Genomic DNA, 25,121 nt, shown 5'->3' on the forward strand with positions numbered 1-25,121 from the left:
TCGTAGCTCCGTTTTCCGCATACCCAAAACCAATACGATCGTGTGTTTTGATCTAAATGGAAAGCCTCAGGGTCAAGGTCACTACCTCACCAAAAGTAGTAACTTAAAATCACTACGCCATATAAAAATTTAGTTATAAATCTGCGATTTTGTTTTTTAAAACGAAAGCTGAAAGTAGGTATAGAATATGTTTCTTACAGAATATGTTACAATGGTAGCTGGTCTTGTATGAATTTCTGAGCTAAGCCGCTGCAATTAGATGTAGAATTCAAACACTGGGCTAGATATGGCCTTACTTATATTCACCAGTTAATTGAGTCAAACAGGGTTAAGCCCTTTTCCCAAATCAAGGAAGAATGTGAACTTCCTAATACTGACTTCTTTAGATTTTTACAAATTAGGCAGTTTCTTAATAAACTTTAGAACTCTGAAAGAACCCTTTCATCATCTGCAATAGAACAATATTTTATTGGGGTTCAGCTTGGTGTCTTTTGCAAGAAGACTATTTCATGTCTATACAATTGCCTCCAGAGTATGGAAACTTGTGATACACTATACATTAAACTAAAATGGGAGACAGAGCTTCAGCTAGATATTTCTCCAGACACATGGGCTGAAATTTGTACAGAGGCACACAAGGTGACATATTCTAATAGTTGGCAGGAATTCAGATGGAAAATGGTTGTTAGATTTTGTAGGACCCCATACATAACAGGGAAGTATGGATCTTCATCCACTAGTTCTTGTTGGAGGGAATGTGGTGAGAGTGATTCGAACTTTCTTCATACCTTTTGGTCATGTGTAAAGCTGAGGAAATACTGGGATGATATATTTTCTGCACTGGTTGATATTTTTCGTACAGATATCCCTAAAGAGCCCCTGTATGTGTTGTTAGGAACGGTCTCTCAGGGCTTTGAATGTAGAGATGATATATACCTCTTACAAATCCTCCTAGTAGCAGCTGTTAAAGGGGTCACTGTAAATTGGCTGAAACATTTCAATCATGGAAAAATAGAGTATGGGAAATATATAGGATGGAGGAGATAACTCACAACCTAAGGCTTCAGAAAGAGAAGCTCCTGAAGAGATGGACTCCTGTATTGCTTATGATGTTTTGAGAAGAGCAAAGCCCCCCCCGTTTTGTTGTTTGGATTTGGTTTTTGTTTTGGTTTTATGTGCTACGTGTTTGTCTACTGTCTCTTTAGTATTTGTATGGTCACTGACTGTCTGTAATTTCTGTTTTTGATTAATAAAAAAATAAGTAAAAAAAAAGAATTTCTGAGCTATAAAATGAGTTGTGGTCTATTTTTTACTGTAGCGTGTTATTTGTGTGCGCGGAAGGACACACATTTTGCATGTGTAGAATGGAATTTTCCACTCCAACAGTTAGAAGTTGATTGTGCTTCCATTTGTGGTCTTTCTGTTATGCGGGTAGATCTGTTCCAAATCAATGCCGACTTACCTGCGGTTCTTGCCACTGCCGACTCACCTGCCTCCAAGCCTGTTGTTCCTGTCACTGCCTCCTTGTATTTAAAGCCCCTCTTTCACAGATTATAGGCAAAATTTATTGAAATTTCATATCAAGGAAGAATCATATATTTATTCTATATCTCAGTAGTTCTTTGTATCAGGGATGAGAGTTTTCCGCTTTTCGGCGGATTTCCACTTTTTCTGAGTAAAAAACAACCTTTTTATATTATGCCAAATCCGTTGAGAAATTTTTTTTATTAATTGAGGGGGGTTGGGGTATGTTCCTTCATGCTGTTCAAACTTAATTAACTCCAACGATGTTTACACATTATTTGTAAGTCGCCATCTTTAGTCTCATTTAATCTTGTTAAATGTGATGTAAAATTCGTGTTATCTACATTATTGGTCAAAACACTGATGTCGAGACCATAATAGCCAAACAAAACAGTTTTTACAAAGATACCCACATCCGTTTTCTTTTATCAAAACTTACACGTTCGTGAGCTGCATATCAAAAATACGTTCCTCTAATCGGCGTTTTTTTTTTCTCAAGATGCCGAATACTATTGACAAGCGAGATGAAGCGAAGGTACGTGAAATTGATGCTGGTATAAAAAACAAGTTTAGCAAAGCAAAAGGAAAGCAAGAGAGGAGTGTGAGAGAGCTTTGGCCAAGAAGCTGAAGAAGAAGTCTAAATGATCAAATGAAAATTTGTTTCAAAAATAACTGGGAACTGTAAATACTGTAACTTTTAACTGTAAAAAGTGTAAATAGACATTTTCTTTTTGAAGAAAACATAAAAGTGATGTGGACAAGAAGATAAAGACAGTCCCCATAAAATATGCATTTGTTTGATTCAATACACTGAATGTATGATAATTTGAATTATAGCTGACAGTGTTGATAACTGTATAACTTTAAAGTTTAAATAGATATTGTGAAGAAATCATATACAAGTAATGTGGACATTAGGAAAAGGTCAGTCTCCATAAGATATTAATGTTTTTATTTAATTCAATATATTGAATATATGAAAATTTGAATTAATGGAACTGTAAATAACTATGAATTTTAATGAACATTTTTTAGAAAAACAAATAAAATTTTTTTTTTTTTAGAAAAAAAAAAAGTCATATTGACAATGTGTAATAACCAGTCCCCATAAAATGTAGATACCGACTAGTGGCCTAGTGGTAGCGTGTCCGCCTCTCGATCGGGAGATCGTGAGTTCTATTCACGGTCGGGTCATACCAAAGACCATCATAAAAATGGTACCTACTACCATCTGGCAAGGCACGCTGCAATACAGATGCGCATGGGGAGTTAAACTCTCATGGTTACCAGAGGACTAGCCCCCCACTGTAACCCTAGCTATGTAATAGGCGAGAGGCCGAGGGCTACAGAAACGGAGATCGGCGCTGCCCGATGTGCCACATGGTGCGGGAAGGACTTTTTTTTAATAAAATGTAGATATTGTTTTGAATTAATGCAATACACATATTGATTTTGATACATATTGTTCTATATAATAGTGTTTTTATTTCAACAAGTATGAAAGTAGGCATCAGGTGTTTTAATTAACAACAGCTCAGATTGCAGGAAATAGGTGTAAGGTCTCATTTTGAAAAAAATTTCACAGGGGGTGTCCCCCCGGACCCCCCTTATTACTTCGGGCACCTTTGGCGCCCTCAGGACATTTTACAGATTTTCTGCTTTTTTCATCAGGACCCACTCTCATCCCTGTTGTATGTAATTGATCAGGATGAGAAAATGGATCGTTTTGACGGTATGCATTATTGAAAGGATCATTTTTAACAGTATCACTGATACTGCTTATATTTCACTGTCATTTTGTAAGCAAACAGTCCTATTTCACCATATCAAATACCCAAAATGTATCATATTATTCATATTTAAGTGAATAATCAATTCAGTCATCATAACTTGGCATTTTTAACTCAAGCAATCAAAAAGAGGAAATTTATTCAATATTTTCACTCATCTGTGGAGGGGCTTTAATTCTTCATGATGTAGTTATTTTATATGTAAATCAATTTTACAAAAACATTTGAATAGTAATCAAAATATAATTTAACTTTAAGTTGTGAGAATGATTACATTTTAATGCAGTGTGTAAATTTGCAACTTGTTCAGATGTGATATAAGTAATGATATCTTCACTGTAAAAAGAAACTAGTAAAGAAAAAAAAGTGTTACATCCATGTTACGTTAGTGATGAAAAAAGCAAATAATTGAATAAAGCAATGGGATATTGTGTGACAGTTTCAAACTTTTGTCTGTGTATTACTATTATGCTAATTGATAATTTAGTACAAAATAAGGGGTGTATCTACATGACATCCTGCAGGCACAACAAAGTAAAGTTTAATAAAATGTATGATAACTGATGAACATTCAAAACTAAGGAGTAAAATTTAAAAATGATAACAAATATGTTTTTGTTTTTCTACAATAATTGCATTTAAAGAAACAAATATATGTACAGAAAAAGATATTCCTTGGTTATTAAAGAGGGTTTTTAAATGCATACATGTTTCCATGTTACGCGAGTGAACTTCAGAACATCGTTAAAATTTTCCACAGTGGAGGCCAGATAAAGCAAGATGCTATCTTTATTCTTATTAAACATGACAAAAGAAACATTGAGTGTTAAGTAAATGCAAAAAAAATAGTAAAATTAGAAAATTTATTTTTTGACCATAATGTCCCAAATGAGAGACCAGTTTCTGAGATGGACCCATATATATATATATATACACAGTGGTGCTTAAAAGTTTGTGAACCCTTTAGAATTTTCTATATTTCTGCGTAAATATGACCTAAAACATCATCAGATTTTCACACAAGTCCTAAAAGTAGATAAAGAGAACCCAGTTAAACAAATGAGACAAAAATATTATACTTGGTCATTTATTTATTGAGGAAAATGATCCAATATTACATATCTGTGAGTAGCAAAAGTATGTGAACCTTTGCTTTCAGTATCTGGTGTGACCCCCTTGTGCAGCAATAACTGCAACCAAATGTTTCCGGTAACTGTTGATCATTCCTGCACACCGGCTTGGAGGAATTTTAGCCCATTCCTCCGTACAGAACAACTTCAACTCTGGGATGCTGGCGGGTTTCCTCACATGAACTGCTCGCTTCAGGTCCTTCCACAACATTTCAATTGGATTAAGGTCAGGACTTTGACTTGGCCATTCCAAAACATTAACTTTATTCTTCTTTAACCATTCTTTGGTAGAACGACTTGTGTGTTTAGGGTCGTTGTCTTGCTGCATGACCCACCTTCTCTTGAGATTCAGTTCATGGACAGATGTCCTGACATTTTACTTTAGAATTCACTGGTATAATTCAGAATTCATTGTTCCATCAATGATGGCAAGCCGTCCTGGCCCAGATGCAGCAAAACAGGCCCAAACCATGATACTTCCACCACCATGTTTCACAGATGGGATCAGGTTCTTATGCTGGAATGCAGTGCTTTCCTTTCTCCAAACATAACGCTTCTCATTTAAACCAAAAAGTTCTATTTTGGTCTCACCCGTCCACAAAACATTTTTCCAATAGCCTTCTGACTTGTCCACGTGATCTTTAGCAAAGTGCAGATGAGCAGCAATGTTCTTTTTGGAGAGCAGTGACTTTCTCCTTGCAACCCTGCCATGCACACCATTGTTGTTCAGTGTTCTCCTGATGGTGGACTCATGAACATTAACATTAGCCAATGTGAGAGAGGCCTTCAGTTGCTTAGAAGTTACCCTGGGGTCCTTTGTCACCTCGCCGACTATTACATGCCTTGCTCTTGGAGTGATCTTTGTTGGTTGACCACTCCTGGGGAGGGTAACAATAGTCTTGAATTTCCTCCATTTGTGCACAATCTGTCTGACTGTGGATTGGTGGAGTCCAAACTTTTTAGAGATGGTTTTGTAACCTTTTCCAGCCTGATGGGCATCAACAACGCTTTTTCTGAGGTCCTCAGAAATCTCCTTTGTTCGTGCCATGATACATGTGTTGTGAAGATCAGACTTTGATAGATCCCTGTTCTTTAAATAAAACAGGGTGCCCACTCACACCTGATTGTCATCCCATTGACTGAAAACACCTGACTCTAATTTCACCTTCAAATTAACTGCTAATCCTAGAGGTTCACATACTTTTGCCACTCACAGATATGTAATATTGGATCATTTTCCTCAATAAATAAACGACCAAGTATAATATTTTTGTCTCATTTGTTTAACTGGATTCTCTTTATCTACTTTTAGGACTTGTGTGAAAATCTGATGATGTTTTAGGTCATATTTATGCAGAAATACAGAAAATTCTAAAGGGCTCACAAACTTTCAAGCACCACTGTATGTATATATATATATATATATATATATATATATATATATATATATATATTAGGGATCGACCGATATGTTTTTTTCAGGGCCGATACCGATACCAATTATTATGGAATTGGGATGCCGATAACCGATATGTGCAACCGATAAATGTAAACATTATAATTCACATGAAATTAAACATAGCACATACTGACACAGACCTTCATATCCATGAAATGTATGTTTAATTGTAAAATTGAACATGAAATTTTGTGCAGGGAGATGCCAGCAGCATTTGTACAATAAAGTCAAACATTAGTTAGAATAAAATGAGAAATAAAATAATAATAAAATAAATATTCACCAATAAATAAATAAATCACTCCCTACTATATTACAGCTCACCATTTTCAGTGGAAAATAAATGAAAATACACTCTGGATTCTTTTACACTAAGAACTAAGTAAGACTTACCAACTTCAAGTAGTTTTTAAATAAGAAATCAAGTGTAGGGAGCTGCCTGCAGTATTTTTTAAAAAGTAAAATCAAACATAAAGTAGGCTATCACTCCCTATTATGTAACAACTTAACAAGTAACCATCTACATTCTAATGCTTTTAATGCCCAAGCCTAATATTCCCAATTTAGGAGGATTATATTGTAGTGAAGGAAGCACAGTTGCTCTGCATGTTGTCCACTGAGGCGGTTTCTGTTTTTTGTATAAATTGCCGCGGCTCTGCTCCTTTAAGAGTATATCGCTTTCCGAATCAGAAGCGCTAGCGAGGAGAATCACTTGCGCAAGAATTATAAATACTAGTGGAGTACATTACAGTGCAATGTGAAGTAGCATAAGAACATTTAAGTCAAGAGTTTAATTGATGTATTTCGTTCATTACTGTTTATCCAAGCAAGTGTGCATCCACGACACAATTAATTACTGAGCCCACAACAAGCGTCCTGACAAACTCCCTACAGTATTACATAGCCTACTAGCACCATATCATACCTGGCGTGTTTAAATGTTCAAATAGCGCTTTATAAAGTTACCTAACATATACAAGTGCAATGCGCTTTTTGAGCACGAGTCACGTCATGAAGTTTACTCATCACCATAACAAATAGCCAGTAGGCTTGCACTAGCCTACAGAACACAAACACTACGTTTTATTTCGTCTTCCCTTGACCACCTCTCTGTATGGCTGTCATTCTACTGTTCAAGTAGAACTACTACTGACACATTCACAACGTTTCCAGACGGGGATTTAAAAATGACTGCAGCCTACGTTATGCTGGGGACTGCTTACTATGGACAACATTACATGTAGTTTCAGTGAGACTAGTTGGTTGTAGGCTAATTCAAGTGTTTCCTTCCGTAAGCTAAGTTTGCCTGGCTCACAGATGCAAATGGACAATTTTAACGAGTAGTAGATGAAGAATGTAAACATATAATGATGTTGTGCTTTTGCAACTTGTGTGTTTGTGACTTATTGCGGCAAAAGCAGTGTGTCCTTACCTTGAAGTGGGATCTGCTTCTGCCCGAGTGCCCATACGGCCGCCTTGAAACAGTTCACAGCGTTTAGCTACACGTGTTGATTGGGTATATCTCTTGTGCCAAACAAATCAGATGTTGTGGTGGGCGGGACCATGTTCTTGAACTCAGAGAGGCGAGTGCAGGAAAGGACGTGCAGTGACAGTCGCGTTAGGAACGAAATGGCTGCAAAAAGGCATGTTATCGGCATATCGGTGGAAATTATGGCCGATACCGATAACCCTAAAAATGCAGAATATCGGCCCGATATATCGGCCAGGCCGATTATCGGTCGACCCCTAATATATATATTAGTTTCTTAGCATTCCTTTCTATTAACTGGAGGAAGATCAGAAAGGTGAAGACATGTTCAGCCAGACTTGCCTTCCTTCTTTGGCCAAATCCCTTCAAAGAATGAAAAAAGCAAAAGATGCTAGTTATCAGATAAACAGAAAAGACCCATTTGCCACACACATACACACACACAGTAATTACAGACATCACAGTGGGACACTTCTTCTGAGATACATTTATGAGGCTCTTGTTTAAGTGCAGGGTGAGACTCTTCAGAAGGATATGTGTGCACTGAAAAAAAATTGAAAACTGAATCTGAGGAGAAAATTCCTACCAGTGAAATTATCTGGCTGCATGGACAGATATTTTTACTTGACAAGACATCTTAGAATAAGTTGGTTGCAATCTAGAACTAGGTTTAATAATCTCAGAATTGGTGTCTTGTATCCTTCTAATAGGAAATGCTAGATCGCTTCAACTATTTTCAAGAATTTTCACTTGCTAAAATATCATTTTTTTGCAGTGTGTGTGCATGTGTGTTCGTTTGTGTGTGTTTGAATGGCATGCAAGAGCACTTAGACCCCGTCCACACGTAGCCGGGTATCTGCTAAATCGAAGATATTTTTCTACGTTTTGGCCTGTCATCCACATGAAAACACATCAAAAACGAATATTTAAAAAAACTCCGGCAAAGTGAAGATTTTTGAAAACTCCGTGTATGCCTTTTCGTGTAGACAGAGATAACCGGAAGTTTGCGTTTTAGAACTTCACAATCTGTGCCAAAAAATGACAACAAATCTGCCCTGACGTCAAACGTGCGACCTTTGTTTACTGCAGAAGCCAGATTAAGCATGGACAAAGAGTAATGGATCGGAGTAGTGCCTTGAAAGCGTTAATTATTGTGCAGGTGCTATTTACATGTTTAATTTTAGAAGCCCAACTACTGATAAGATTCCCAATCAACGTTTTCTTGCGTCTTTTGAAGTTTATACTCCAAAATTGTGTTTAGAAGCAATTCTGTCTCCGAGTCTGTCCAGACGAACGAGCTTGGCGTCATGTTTTATGTTTAGGCGGAAGTGACGCCAACAGAGGGCTATTCTGATGTGATTAGGGGGTAGGATTTGGGGAAATAATGTCATCTACAGGTTTAGAATGCTTATGAATGTGATTGAAAACGCAGATGTTCGGTTATGTGTGGAAGGGATTTTTTTCGAAGACGAGGCGGTGTGGATAAAACATTTTTATAAACAGAGGGGGGGAAAATGTTCGGTTTTAAAAATACCCGGCTACATGTGTACATGGCCTTAGACTGCAGTGTGAGACTGCAAAGGACTGATTTGTCATTTCAGAGAGCAGATAAGCATCCGATTTGGAGAAGTTGAGCAGTCAGACATTAATTGAAGGAATAATGAATGTGTCATGAAATCTCATTTAGCATTACACCAGTCTGGCTTGTCACACTAACATGAAAACAGATTTGGCTCTGGTTTATTACTAAGCATCCACCAAACAGAGGTTACTGTAGATCAGGAGTTCTCAACCTTTTCTGCTTTGAGGCCCACCTATTCATACTTGTAACAAGTCGGGGCCCATTAAAAAAGATCCCCAATTATTTTGGTTTATCTATTCTAGTAGAATCTAATAATCTATTGTAAAGTGTATTAATGGGATGCAACATCACTCCTTGTTACAGACGGGAGTCCAGGAATTAAATAAGTGTAATAAAAACAAACTGTTTTTAATTGCAGGTATTGTATTCAAAACTGTATGGATGTGCCAGAAGCCAACATAAAACCATGCATGCAGATGAACGCAACACATTCACCTCAGGACTCTGCACCTTACACACAACACATACACCTCAGGACTGTGCACCTTACACACAACACATACACCTCAGGACTCTGCACCTTACACACAACACATACACCTCAGGACTGTGCACCTTACACACAACACATACACCTCAGGACTGTGCACCTTACACACAGCACATACACCTCAAGTCTGTGCACCTTACCTTACCTTCTTCATAATGTGTAATATTTAACCCCGCCGACAGTAGTCGGAGGGGTTATTATTTTCACCTGCGTCAGTCTGTGTGTGTGTGTATCTGTCTGTCTGTCTGTCTGTGTGTCTGCAAGATATCTCAAGAACCAATGGATTGATTTGGACCAAATTTTGTACATGTGTTGCCAATCACCCAGGAAGGAAACCATTAAATTTTGGAGGTCAAAGGTCAAAGGTCAAGGTCATGGCAGAGCTTCGAAATTTTCGCCCAATGTATTTTAATAGGGAAAAGGCGGGGTTTGCACTCGTTAGAGTGTCCCTGTCTAGTTTATTTTATTATGTGACTCTCTCGTGCAATAATTTATAATGTGCAATACTTTATAATGTGACTCTCTCTGTGCAATACTTTATAATGTGCAATGAGCAATACCTCACTCCATAATGTGTAACACAACACATACACCTCAGGACTGTGCACCTTACCCCCCTTACACCCTCCCCCCCTTTTTTTTCCTTCCTCTCTCTCTCTCTCTCCACGCTGTTTGCACTGTTATTGGAGATGCTTTAATCTCATTGTACATGTGTATAGTGACAATAAAGGCATTCTATTCTATTCTATTCTATTCGCAGTCAAAAGGGATTAATGATCCAAAAGTGGAGTCTAGTCGATTAACACAAGAATTTATTGCCATTTTTGTATATAGAAAACAAGCAAGTTATTAAAACCAAGAAGTACACTCAAAAATAGTGGATATAGAAACCACTCAGTGGGATAGATCCCTACACGTTAACAAAGAAGGATTTTTCCTAAGAGTTGGAAAATTATCCATCCATTGAGTTCCCCCGACATCTCAAACTGGATCTTTAACCCAGCCACATGTAAAAAGTTGTTTTTTCAGGTTTTCATCTGTTTGTCCATGTAGAATGATGTCTGCAGCACCAGGTAGTTTGAGATATCAGGGGAATTCAATGGATGGATAATTTTCCAACTCATAGGAAAATCCTTCTTTGTTAACGCGTAGGGATCTATTCCACTGAGTGGTTTCTATGTCCACTTCTTTTGAGTGCACTTCTTGGTTTTAATAACTTGATCTGGTGATCAGGACACTACAAGATAGATGGCGGTAGACGGATCTAAGTGCAGGAAGAGTGTTTATTAGCAGGTGTGATATTTAAGTCAAGTTTATTTTTATAGCACTTTTAACAATTGACATTGTCGCAAAGCAGCTTTACACAGAATTAAAGACTTTAAACATAAGCTAATTGTATCCCTAATTTATCCCTGATTTATCCCCAGTGAGAAAGCCTGTGGCAATGGTGGTAAGGAAAAACTCCCTCAGACGACATGAGGAAGAAACCTCGAGAGGAACCAGACTCAAAAGGGAACCCATCCTCATTTGGCTGATGACAGATAACGTGATTATAAATAACTCACTTCTATAATTGTGTCCAATAGAGTCACAAAGTATAATTGTGAAACCAGGAAAATCATTATAGTTTTAAAATGAAGTCTGTTTTGTTGAAGTTATAAACTGTTCATTGATGGAAACTTGAGTGCAAACTTGTTCATGACAACTGCAGTCCTAAAGTTAGCATGTCAATTGTAGTCCTCAGACATAAATGCATTACTCTAAGTGTCCCGAGCCATCTTCCAAAAGTTTTTTTTTTTTACAAAAGCAAAACAGAAAGCAGAATATTTAAACAGCATTATAAACACAGCTAGAAACAAACGTGACAGTGATAATGATGATGCTTTGCAAAACCTTTGTGAAAACAGCTTCCGTATCTGTGCATGCTGATTGTGCTTAAATCAGCGTCAGGTGTTTCCCATAATGACTGGGTCCCAAGCACATGCACAACGTGCTTTGTGACTGCGCGTGGCTGCTCGAGCTGCGCTAGACTCAAGCGCGCAAAGGTGCAACAGACAAGTGTTCACCCACTGTGTGACCACAACTTTTAGCTCATGTGTATATTGCCATCAAAATGTCTCATTTTCATCGATAACCCATCGCAAAGCATCACAAGCTGTAGTGTGACCATAGCTTAATGAGGTGGATGTGATGTCAAATGCAACCCAGCAATTGTACCTTACTATGAGTAAAAATAAGCTTCAACTCGAAAAAAAATTCACGGCCCACTAGACGGTGCTTCGTGGCCCACTAATGGGCTGCGGCCCAGTGGTTAAGAAACACTGTTGTAGATCACACTGGATTTAAATGTGAAGACAAGGTCAATAAAATACTTTTAGGGAAACTGGGAGAAAATAAACACTGATGAATGTCGGACCTTGTGTATTTTGGGACTTGCTCCTTGTTTATGCATTAAATAGCAATCCATGGTTACAACACATAGGATTTAGAATGTCAGCCATACAGGCTCATCAATCCAACTGACAGTTGAGTAAATGGTCAAGTCCTGGGTTAACTGGGTTCTCTTTATCTACTTTTAAGACTTGTGTGAAAATCTGATGATGTTTTAGGCAGGGCTTTGAACCAGAATTTTTTTCCTATTGGTTCGTTCTGAACAGAAACGGAATTTTAATGTTTCCGGTTTTGGGTTCCACCATTAAATAGACGTTCCCGAACCGGTTAGAACAAAAAAATTTAGTTCCCGGAACGGTTAATTACGTTCCCTGTCAGCGGTTTAACAAATGGCTATAAAGTTATGTCTCTGTCTCATCCAGCTTAAGCCAAATGTAGGCTAATTCTATTACAACCTTCATTAAATAAGACAAGAAATAATTCAAAACAATTATTATTTCAAATGTTGGCGATTTGGATTCTCAGTATGTCTTCCCATCTCCACAAACAGAAAAAGTGCCAAAAATGAAAGATAATTCGTTTAGTGTGTTACCAAAGGCTAGTCAGGCCCTATAGAGGGCTACCGCATGACGTCACCGTGCCGCGAGATTTTGTTAGGCGCCATATTGGAAGACCAAGTACACATCTATGCAAGTACATACATACATAAAACAAACTACACCTGAAATGTAGCCAGGGCCGGTTCTGCCCTAATCTGGACCCGGATGCAACATTGCGCAACCCCTCCCCCCCCCAAAAAAAAACCCCACCAGTCTAAATCAGGACAACCATCACATAACTATAACTATAAACATTTTATATCAACTATTTTAACTAAATGGGCTATAATAAATAAGCCTGCAGGCAGCCACGGCGGGCTGCCTCAGAAAAGTAACCATTCAATGACACAACTGAAAGCCTGCAGCCACGGCGGGCTGCCTTAAAAAGTAACCATTTGTCCTACCTTAAAACTCGTTTTGCATTTTCTGCCTCCTTTTTTGTATTTTCAACCCTCCATTTATTTTCTTTCCTTTTCTGAAAACCCGATTTGTGTCCAGACATTTTGTTCTGCTACCAACGAACTAACTCGTCAGGTCTTGTCTCTCGAGCCCGCGATGATTCCCGTGGGAAGGGCAACAATTGATACATTTTTACAAACAGCCAATAGGGAGGTTGCATCATTCAGGCTCTTCTTTGCTCAGACACTCAGTAATGGAGACGTGATAGTAGTCCACCTTCCCGCTCTCTCCATTCAGTCAGCGAACGTCACACAGGAAGTGAACCCCAGCAGGTCATAGAAACTTGCGCAGGAGAAGAATGGCTTTTTTATTTGTAGGCTACGGAAACTTTGAGGAACGAAATAAAAACCGGTATTAACCGGTTACCATTATTTTTAATAAGCGTTTCTGTTCTGGAACATAAAAAATAATAAAATTTCTGGTTTCGTTTCTGTTCCATGTGAAATAGAAAAAGTTCCCGGTTTTCGTTTTCGTTCCTTGAACCGGTTCAAAGCCCTGGTTTTAGGTCATATTTATGCAGGAATATAGAAAATTCTAAAGGGTTCACAAACTTTCAAGCACCACTGTAACAGAACAGTGTAAGGGTAGTATCTCACTGGGCTGCGACAGCCCGCAACTAGCTGGAGACACAACAATTGCGATAAAATATGTGAATTAGCGACAATTTTCACTTGGAATCACACTGAAATGATATTCGCATATTTTACTGCAATTGTTGTGTCTCCAACTAGTCGCAGGCTGTCGCAGCAGAGCTTTCTATCGGCAGGCAGGGAAGTAGAGAAGCCTCACGGAAACTGACTTGAGAAGGATTCGCGACAGCTTTGCGACACCAGCGACGCATTTGCGGCTATTTTGAGAGAAATTGTGTCGCACAAATTTTTTGTTAGGGCTGGTGGAGGTATGGTGAAGTTAGGATCCAAGGACAGAACACAGAAAGTAATCCAATAAATAAGATGATTTAATACAGGGAAGAAAGGGTTTGGCAAAAGATAAACAAACAGGATGAAAAAAATAGCAAAAATAGTCAGGGCAAAATGAGAACAAACAACTTGACAAAAACATGAGACAGGCAAAGACAAAAACGCTAGCACAAAAAAACATAAACAAGAAAAAGACCCTTAGTGCAAGAAACCATTAACCAGAAATAACCCTTAATGCAAAAACCATGAACCAGAAATAACCCTTAGTGCAAAAAAAACAAGAACCAGAAAAACGCTAGTGCAAAAACCATGGACAAGAGAAAATAGCTAGAGAGAAAAACCATGAGGAGCAAGAGAGGCACAGAAACGGCTAGAGAAGCAAACGAAACGTTCTGGCAAAAACAGAGTCTGAGAATGGCCTTTAAATAAGCAGCAGTGAAAACCAGGAAGTAAGTTCAGGGGAGAAGGAATTCCTGTCCCGGATACAGATCAGTGCTGGCATGAGAGATCCGTAATCTCCGGAGTGGATGTCTGGGGCGGAGCATGACAGTTCGCCCCCCCTTTAACAAGCGCCTCCAGGCGCTTTAGGAAGAGCGTCGAGGTGTTGCCGGTGGAAGTCAGAGATGAGGGTTGGGTCCAAGATGAACCTGGCAGGGACCCAACTTCTCTCCTCGGGACCATAACCTTCCCAGTCCGCCAGGTACTGGAGTCCTCTGCCTTGCCGTCGCACCTTCAGCAGTTTCTTGACTGTGTAGGCCTTGCCGCCATCGATAAGCCTGGGAGGAGGAGTGGGTTTGGAAGGTGGGAGCAAAGAACTAGAGACCAGAGGTTTAAGCTGTGACACGTGGAAAGTGCGGTGGAATCATTGCATGGTGAGTGGTAGTGCCAGTCTGACAGAACATGGGTTGATTACCTTTTTGATGAGGTAGGGTCCTAGGTACCTGGGAGCCAGCTTGCAGGAGATGGTTCTGAGTGGCAGATGGCGTGTGGAGAGCATGACTCGTTGCCCCACCTGGTAAGGGGGCACTTTAGAAAGGTGTTTGTCAGCCTGCCTCTTGGATGCTAGGGCAGAGCGAATGAGTTTTCTCCGGGCCAGTGCCCATGTCCTCCTGTAGTGGCGTATGAAGGTCTGGGCTGAGGGTACAGCAACCTCCTCCTCTTGGTTGGGGAAGAGTAGTGGTTGGTAACCTAGGGAGCACTGGAAGGGTGAGAGACCTGTGTCAGATGAAGGAAGAGTGTTATGAGCATACTCGATCCAGGGTAGGTACTTACTCCAAGAACTGGCATCCCTGGATGCCATGCACCTGAGTGCAACCTCCAAAGCCTGGTTTGCCTGTTCTACCTGGCCGTTGGTCTGTGGGTGGAAGCCTGAGGAGAGACTACAGGTGGCCCCGATGAGTTTGCAGAAGGCCCTCCAGAATTGTGCAGTGAACTGAGGGCCCCGGTCAGAAATGATGTCGGTGGGTAGTCCATGTAGGTGGAAGACATGGTGGACGAGTAATTCTGTGGTTTCTTTGGCTGAGGGGAGCTTGGGCAGAGGAATGAAATGGATGGTCTTGGAGAAACGGTCAATGACAGTGAGGATGCATGTGTTGCCACCTGAGTTGGGGAGTCCTGTAACAAAGTCCAGGGCAATGTGAGACCAAGGTCGATGTGGAGTCAGGAGGGGTCTTAGCAAGCCGGCAGGGGGTCGATTGGCTGTCTTGTTCCGGGAGCATGTGTCGCAGGCTGCCACGAACTCCTGGACATCCTCCTTGATGGATGGCCACCAAAAGTGCTGCTGGATGAGTGCCAGGGTTCGGGTGGCTCCCAGATGACAGGCCAGCTTGGAGCCATGACCCCACTGCAGCACTTGGGTTCACATAGGACAGGGAATGTTGGGGTTACCTTCACCAGGGTCTTGCTCCAGGGCTTTCTGCACGAGCATCTCAACGTCTAGAATGGCGGCTCCCACCAGGCAGCGTGGAGGAAGGATGGTCTCGGGCGGCTTGGATTCCTCTTGGTGGGAAGAAAACATCCTGGACAAGGCATCGGGTTTGCCGTTCTTGAAGCCTGGGCGGTAGGAGAGTGTGAAGTTGAACCGGGAGAAGAAGAGAGACCAATGGGCTTGATGGGAATTCAGGCATTTGGCGGACTTGAGGTATTCCAGATTCTTATGGTCGGTCCAGACTAGGAAGGGGAGCTCCGACCCCTTGAGCCAGTGCCTCCACTCCTCTAAGGCTAGTTTAACAGCCAGTAGTTCTCGGTTGCCGATGTCGTAATTCCGTTCGGCTGGGGATAGCCAGCGGGAGAAGAAGGAGCATGGATGGACCTTGTCATTACTGGCCCTCTGGGATAGTATAGCTCTGACCCCTGACTCGGAAGCGTCGACCTCGACAATAAACTGCTTGGTAGGATCGGGTATGGTTAGAATGGGTGCTGTGGTAAACCTGTGCTTGAGCGTAGAAAAGGCTTTCTCTGCTTCCTCCCCCCACTTGAATTGGGTCTTGGTCGAGCTCAGGAATGAAAGAGGTCCGGCCACTGTGCTGAAGTTGTGAATGAAGCACCTGTAGAAGTTGGCAAATCCTAGGAAGCACTGGAGCTCTCGTCTCGAAGATGGGGTGGGCCAATCGGCAACTGCCTCAAGCTTGAGGGGGTCCATATGGATCCTTGCCAGGGAGATGATGAATCCCAGAAACGAGACAGAGCTCTGGTGAAATTTGCTCTTTTCTGCCTTGATGAACAACTTGTTCTCTCACAGGCGCTGGAGGACCGGCCGGACGTGACCCCGATGTTCCTCCAGGGAGCGGGAGAAGATCAGGATGTCATCCAGGTACACGAAAATGAAGATGTTTAGGAAGTCCCTTAAGACGTCGTTAATGAGTGCCTGGAAGACTGCGGGTGCGTTGGTCAGGCCGAAAGGGACCACGAGGTACTCGTAGTGACCAGTGGTGGTGTTAAAGGCCGTCTTTCACTCATCCCCCTCCCTGATCCTGACAAGATGGTATGCATTGCGTATCTCTAGCTTGGTGAATACCTTGGCTCCCTGGAGTAGTTCAAAGGCTGTGCTCATGAGCAGTAGTGGGTAGCGATTCTTGACTGTGATGGCATTGAGACCCCGATAGTCAATGCAGGGGCGGAGCAACTTGTCCTTTTCCATGAAGAAGAATCCTGCCCCTGCTGGGGAAGAGGAAGTATGGATGATCCCAGCTACCAAAGATTCGGAGATGTACTTCTCCATGGCTTGCCTTTCGACGGGAGAGAGAGAGTAGAGTCGTCCTTTGGGTGGCGCTGTCCTGGGTAGGAGGTCGATATCTCAGTCATAGGGTTTGTGAGGAGGGAGGGACACTACTTGGGTCTTGCTGAAAACAAGTTTGAGATCCAGATATTCCAAAGGCACGTGAGAGAGGTTGGGGAAGTCGCTGGCTGAAGCCTGCGGTGGTTTAGCGGGATGCAGAGCGGAGTTCAGACAGGAAACTAGGCAGGACTGGCTCCAGCCTAGGATGGTGCTGTCAGCCCAGTTAAGGTGGGGGTTGTGCTGCATTAATCATGGTAATCCTAGGACGATGGGTACATGGGGGTTGTTCATGACGTGAAGCTGGATGGTTTCTGAGTGGTTACCGGAAATCCTTAGGGTGAGTGGGGCAATAAGGTGGGTGATGCTGGTCAAGCCGGTGCCATTGAGTGTCAGGACAGTGAGAGGGACGTCAAGAGCAAGTAGCGGGATTCCCAGATGCTTGGCAGTGGCGGAGCAGATCAGATTCCTGTCCACCCCTGAGTCGACGAGGGCCTGGAGGTGGTGATGCTGGTTGTCACAGATAATGATGACAGGAAGTAACGGATGATTAGCGGGGAACTGGTTCCGAGCGTTGCCCACCAGGGCCCCTTAATTCACTGGTGGGCTCGTCTTTTTAGTGGGCAGGCTAGGCAGATGTGTCCCAGCTGACCGCAGTAGAAGCAGGCCCCCATGCTCCGCCGGCGATGTCTTTCCTCTGCTGACACCCAAACCCGGTCTACCTGCATGGGTTCGACGGACGTGGCAGGAGGTGGAGAGGAGGTGAATCTGGGGCGGTTCTTCTCTCTCCTCCGTTGCTGGATCCGAATGTCGATGCAGTTGGCAAGGTCCATGAGGCTGGAGAGGTCTGACGGCAGTTCCCGCGATACCAACTCGTCCTTGATGGCGTCGGACAAGCCGTGCAGGAACGCGTCGATCTGGGCGTTCTCGTTCCAACAACAACAATAATAATAATAATAATAATAATAATAATAATGTTACATTTATATAGCACTTTTCTCATACCCAAGGTCGCTTTATAATTATAAGGAAAGGGAAAAAAAAGGAAGGGAAGGGGGGAGTCCACCAAAAGAAGGTCAGGATGTTGTTCAAATGGTGTAGCAGCCACAGTCCCACCAAAAGGCACACGAAAACAAGCCCCACACCGCCTGTACAGCCGCCATGCCACTGCTGGGCAACACCGCCCGGAACACTGTGCCATGGATCCACAAAGTGAGCACAGAAGCACCGCCACACAGAGCGCTGGTATGTCCCACATCACCTGCCACTGAGCAACATCCCTTGGAACACCGTGCCAAGCACAAAAGCACCGCTGCACAGAGTGCTGGACAACCCTGATGTGAAAAGCCTGAAGCCTGAAACCTATGGGTTTTGAGAATTAGACACACTTGCATGTATCACATAATTTCCTAATACATACAAACCTTTGTACTACTACTGCCACACATGACAATGATTTTTGCACATTTAGTCTTAGAAGATTATGATTCATACAAAAATTGATAAGTGATATTTATTATAACTTTGAAGTTCAATGAACCTAAAGTAGCCTACTTCAGTACCTGCTGGTTTTTATTGAACATTTTTCCCTTTCACTTCAGTCTTGAATGGTGTTTCACCAAAACTTTCTTAGAAATTTTCATAGATTTCAAGGTTAGGGCTTCTTGGTGCGCTTTATGTGCTCTGTTAGATGTGAATCTTAGAAACGCTGTCATTGGATAAATGCTGCAACTTCCACCTAGCCCAGCCAATCACTGTCGGCCTTATTTGTAATGGTGGGCAATTACATGCTGCCAGATTTTTCACCCAATAAGTGTTGCCACATTGTTGAAAAGCATGATAAAACACTGATATCGGGCACAATTTCTGACTTTTTTCTTTCTTTCTTTAAAAAAAATTGGTTCTAGGATGGGAAATTTGATTTTTAAAAATCTGTAAAATTAGTCTTTTGAGGAAAAATCAGAATTCCGATAAAAATTGGGAAAATATGCCTGGTGTGGATTCTTCGGGATCTATTTCCACTAGCAGAGCAAAAACAAATAGAACAACTGGCCAAATCGTGTCCAAAATGTCAATTACTCAATATTAAATGTTTGTTTTTGAACTGTTGTATCAAAGCAATATCACACTCAAGGTCATGCCCTTGTACTAAATATCACCATGGCTGTGATTATTTTTCTGTAACCGAATCACAGCAGTGCTTTCATTCAGTACAACAGCACTCCATCTCATGTGATACTGCTTAATTTTACAACAACGTCGAACATGGCTGATTATTTTCCAATAACAGCACATGCCATTGTGTTTTATTCATGGCTAAGCTTGGTACTCTCTGAGACACTTAAGTACATGCATCCATCTCTGTCTAAAAATGACAGCTTTGAGCTCAATCTGTTAAACACTGGAGAATGGCAGGTGATGCAATCCACTCAGGACACCCGGGATTAAGATGATGAGTTTTGCCTGGATTACAGCATACATTACATGACCCACCAAAATGTGATCATCTCTGACACACCAACCTTATACCTCACATCTTATACAGAGGCAAAGGCATCACTTTATAGGCTGGGCTTTTCATTTAAATAAACAAAGATCTCAGATAAGAATACGGTATTGACTACATTTTCACATGGGTAATAAAAGTGACTATGCCAAAACAGACCAAAGTGGTGTAATGCGTAACAAAAATAGCAAAGCCAAAGCAGAGACAGGCCTGGTATGATGAAGATGGATTATATTTGTACTTATAATCTCACAGCGTGTTTCCCACATGCTGTCAAATCGATTTAGGGACGCTTTTGCGGAAAACACCACACAAGCAACTGAACAAACAGATGATAAATGCACTAATAACAAGCCTAAAAACAGTTCACAGGAGCCTCTTAGGGTAAAGGTGAAAGGAAGGAAGGGAAAATGGGAAAACTTTCAGAGGTTCAATTGTGATAGGAACTGTGAGGTATTGTGTTTGGCTTGAAATAATCAGAGGTTGTTGTCTTTGAAGCAGCTTTGTGTGTAACTTGTGATTAGCTTGAAGGTGAACAGAAACAAACAGAAACAGAAGGATGTACAGTAGATACTGTAGTACGCCCAAACACACACATTCCTCTGACTACATTATATCTACGATTATAACACTATTTTGTATTGTAACCGTCCCTGAATGAGTGTAATTTCCATTTATTGTACAATTTAAAATTTTTAGTCAAGAGAAATTCCATTCAGTGGTATTTATTATTGACTAAATATTCTAAATTCATCTGGTAAACAGCACATGATGATGAAGTACTGTTTATGGGAGGGAGAATACTATGTTGGTGAGTGTCACTATTCTTGGCGACATTCCAAAAGCACCAACTTTGGCCAGACATAACTGACTTAATTCCGATGACATGAAATAAGGCACCTTATACGTCCTGGCATAATAACACAGTCTAGATTTGGACATGACAAAACAGGGAGAATTATGCCCATGAGGTACAACAAAAATGGTAAGATCTTTTTAGACAACATTAATACAGTACTTGTTTAAGTCCACGATTAAAGTTAATATTGTTGTGGTTATTTCTAGCCATTCAAGTGACCCAACCTGAATATTCCATCCAGGGCACGAGAACTTCGAGACATTAATTCACTCAACAACTCTTCAGCAGAATCTCCATCAGTAGCCGGGTTTCCATTACAGTGTTGCACAAAACATAAGTGAATTTTAAATTATTTATTTAATAAAACACAATTGCAAATGTTTCCATTGAGGTGGGTCTTCTCTTCTCAGGATATTCATTCGGATCTCTGAGACCTTTGGCACAGGATTTTGATTACATCCACCAATAACTGTGGTAATGCTGAATGAAATACAACCCCGATTCCAAAAAAGTTGGGACAAAGTACAAATTGTAAATAAAAACAGAATGCAATGATGTGGAAGTTTCAAAATTCCATATTTTATTCAGAATAGAACATAGATGACATATCAAATGTTTAAACTGAGAAAATGTATCATTTAAAGAGAAAAATTAGGTGATTTTAAATTTCATGACAACAACACATCTCAAAAAAGTTGGGACAAGGCCATGTTTACCACTGTGAGACATCCCCTTTTCTCTTTACAACAGTCTGTAAACGTCTGGGGACTGAGGAGACAAGTTGCTCAAGTTTAGGGATAGGAATGTTAACCCATTCTTGTCTAATGTAGGATTCTAGTTGCTCAACTGTCTTTGGTCTTTTTTGTCGTATCTTCCGTTTTATGATGCGCCAAATGTTTTCTATGGGTGAAAGATCTGGACTGCAGGCTGGCCAGTTCAGTACCCGGACCCTTCTTCTACGCAGCCATGATGCTGTAATTGATGCAGTATGTGGTTTGGCATTGTCATGTTGGAAAATGCAAGGTCTTCTCTGAAAGAGACGTCGTCTGGATGGGAGCATATGTTGCTCTAGAACCTGGATATACCTTTCAGCACTGATGGTGTCTTTCCAGATGTGTAAGCTGCCCATGCCACACACACTAATGCAACCCCATACCATCAGAGATGCAGGCTTCTGAACTGAGCGCTGATAACAACTTGGGTCGTCCTTCTCCTCTTTAGTCCGAATGACACGGTGTCCCTGATTTCCATAAAGAACTTCAAATTTTGATTCGTCTGACCACAGAACAGTTTTCCACTTTGCCACAGTCCATTTTAAATGAGCCTTGGCCCAGAGAAGACGTCTGCGCTTCTGGATCATGTTTAGATACGGCTTCTTCTTTGAACTATAGAGTTTTAGCTGGCAACGGTGGATGGCACAGTGAATTGTGTTCACAGATAATGTTCTCTGGAAATATTCCTGAGCTCATTTTGTGATTTCCAATACAGAAGCATGCCTGTATGTGATGCAGTGCCGTCTAAGGGCCCGAAGATCACAGGCACCCAGTATGGTTTTCCGGCCTTGACCCTTACGCACAGAGATTCTTCCAGATTCTCTGAATCTTTTGATGATATTATGCACTGTAGATATGTTCAAACTTGTTGCAATTTTACACTGTCGAACTCCTTTCTGATATTGCTCCATTATTTGTCAGCGCAGAATTAGGGGGATTGGTGATCCTCTTCCCATCTTTACTTCTGAGAGCCGCTGCCACTCCAAGATGCTCTTTTTATACCCAGTCATGTTAATGACCTATTGCCAATTGACCTAATGAGTTGCAGTTTGGTCCTCCAGCTGTTCCTTTTTTGTACCTTTACAGGGCTCGAAATTCGCGGTGGTCCAGTCGCCCGAGGCGACTTAATTTGTCATTTGGCGGGTAATTCCTGTCACTCGCCAGCCCCATCTGGCTAGTTGAAAATAAAAAATATATATGAAGTGAAGATTCAGACACACCGTCAACTAAAGCCGCCACATATTAAGTGTGTGCCGTGTCTGTGTTAATTGATGTGTTTATCGGCAGGACGGAAACTACCGAAGAATTCTGAATCATATCGTGTACGAGTCAGGCTGTCGGTTTTTTCACTACTGCGCATGCATATAACGCATCTCGTTGAATATCGTGGTAATCACGTGTAGTATTGGACCAGGTGGGTGGAGCACAGAAGCACAGCAGGCCAGAACTGAGTTCTCAATGAACTATTTATTGCTAGGTTTTCAGCCTTTTATCACTTCCCAGCCGCACACACACACACACACACACGTGTTCTGGTTGGGGAGAGAGAGCTCCCTTTCTCTGCTCTCCTCTCCTTTTAAAGGGCGCGATCACTGGGGAAGATACACAAACACAGGTTAATCCCCATCAGGTGCAATGATTCCACCAGTTACCTTCTCTGACTCCGCCCTCCATTCACAGACCGATGCTTGGCCATGCCCCCGCTGCCACATCACGTTATCAAATTCAATAGATGTGGCCACATTATTGCCCATTTAAACACGTGTTTTTGTTGTTGTTTACATCTACATCTGCCAAAGCTACGTTGCGATGTGGAATTTTCTGAAAGGTGTACAGAAACCGCCAGAGACGGGGACAAAGCGACCTCGGTCTGAAGAGGAGAAAGAACAAAGGACTTATAAGCAAACGTGGGAGCAGGGTAGGCCTTGGCTGCGATACAATTTTTATGGAATAATAAATTTTTTTCAAGTTGATTCCTAGTCAATATGAAGCTCCTAATGCTTTCTCTCTCATAAATGGTTAAATACAGAAAGCATGTTGGACATATTTTGGGTGCTATAGTCATGATAGTAAGTATATTTGCTTTCAATACTCATACACCAAGTTGGCAAGTTTTCCAATACATTATTATTTGTTGATATTATATTATGGTGCTCTGTGTTGTTCTCATTTATGTATTTAACAACAGTATCAAAATACTCGGGTCTTGAAATAAATGCACATTAGTCATGAACAGTGGTAACTACTCTCTTTTGCGTTATTTTTGACAGAAGTAAAATTCATACATGAACAAATTTTGGCTAGTTGATTTTCTGTTTGGCTAGTTACTTTGGAACAGGGGCGATTTCTCAGAGACAACAAGGGAAGCCGAGCTTCCCCTAAAATTCTCTCCCCAAACTGCGGCATCTACGACGTTGAATTCTCATTAAAACAATATCTTGCATAACATAATATATGCCCAAGATTGTATTTATGTTCATAACTATCCTGTAACTTATTTGAGTGATGTCTGACGAACTTGCAGTTCGCTACGAGAATCACCTTTGCTGCCAGGCTGTAACCTTTCTTATTTCAATGGGCTCTATGGACTGGCAGCAGTGTTGCCAGATTGGGCGGTTTTAAGTGCATTTTGGCGGGTTTTGAACATATTTTGGGATGGAAAATGTCAGCAGTATCTGGCAACACTGACTGGCAGCCGGGTATCCGTTGCAGTCTACGAGACGGCTCTGAACAGCCAATTTCGGCTAGTTGTTATTGGTTAAAATCAACAAAATCGTCACTTCCAGGGAAGCCGGGCTTCTCTGGGACTAAACGAGACAGTGGGAGGGACAAGAAGCCGGGCTGATAAAGGATTATTGGAGGTAGTGTTTGAAAGACATGAGGAGGGCGGTACTTCGGCGAAGAACACGGAAGTATGATCAGTCAGTCCCTAGCGGATGTCGAGAAAGTGCAGTCGTGTGCCAAAGTGCTGTCCAAATTTCTTTTCATATAAATGGTTCTTCTCATTGATGTCTCTGTACATTACTCTGTAAATAAATGTAAATATTACTCGTTGTGCTCCGTTAACTTTCATCCATTCTATCAGTTTGATCATTTGTGAATTCACTCGTTTATTTCATTTGTAGTTCAATCTGGTTGTAGGCTAGCTTGAGCCTTATTGGGATCTGCAGTGCTAGCTGCTAACAGAAATTGGTGAAGTCTCTGGAAAGCACAACCAGCTGGTATGACAGGGTCACAGACCATTTTCTGGAAAAGGAGTGGAGGGAAGAATTTGTGTATAAATAGTGTTCATGTTCATGAATCTGAAGTGTGTATATTGTTCAGTAATGTTAAGAGAATGGTGGGCTCTGTGTTATAGGTTATACCTGGGTGTGATATTCAAGGTTCTGTGTGTTGCATAGCCTACCTGGTTATGAATTTCCAGACTGTGTTGCAGAAGATGTTCAAGGATGTGTTGCACAGCTGGGTGTTGTGTTAAAGACTGTGTTGCATATCAGGGTATGATGTTCAAGGCTCTTCATTGAATAGCCAGTGATTTTTGGATGTTTGATATTTTTGATTAAGGATATGAGGCACTAGCCTGGCAAGCCAGACTATAACATGAAATGTACAAGCAAAAATACTTTCTGCCACTAGGTAGGGTTGTCTAGTTCACTATGCTAATGGGGCACACCTTTCTATGCTTTGATATCCGGCCTACAGGTTTTATGATGAATGCGTAAAATGGGCTTCCCCTGTTTTAAAAACCAGCAGCCGCCACTGCTTTGGAAGGTAACTAGTCTGGCTGGCTGGTGAAAAAAAAAAAAGAATGTCGAG

The 25,121-nt window shown here is 41.3% G+C and overlaps 1 protein-coding gene across 1 annotated transcript in view; it reads right to left on the reverse strand.

Annotated features, from left to right (window-relative positions):
• Positions 1-25,121, reverse strand: part of esama (endothelial cell adhesion molecule a) — a 142,506-nt gene that overhangs the window by 31,436 nt on the left and 85,949 nt on the right. The window lies entirely within an intron of this gene.

Source organism: Neoarius graeffei, chromosome 25, assembly GCF_027579695.1.
Source record: "Neoarius graeffei isolate fNeoGra1 chromosome 25, fNeoGra1.pri, whole genome shotgun sequence".
NCBI classification, from domain to species: Eukaryota; Metazoa; Chordata; class Actinopteri; order Siluriformes; family Ariidae; genus Neoarius; species Neoarius graeffei.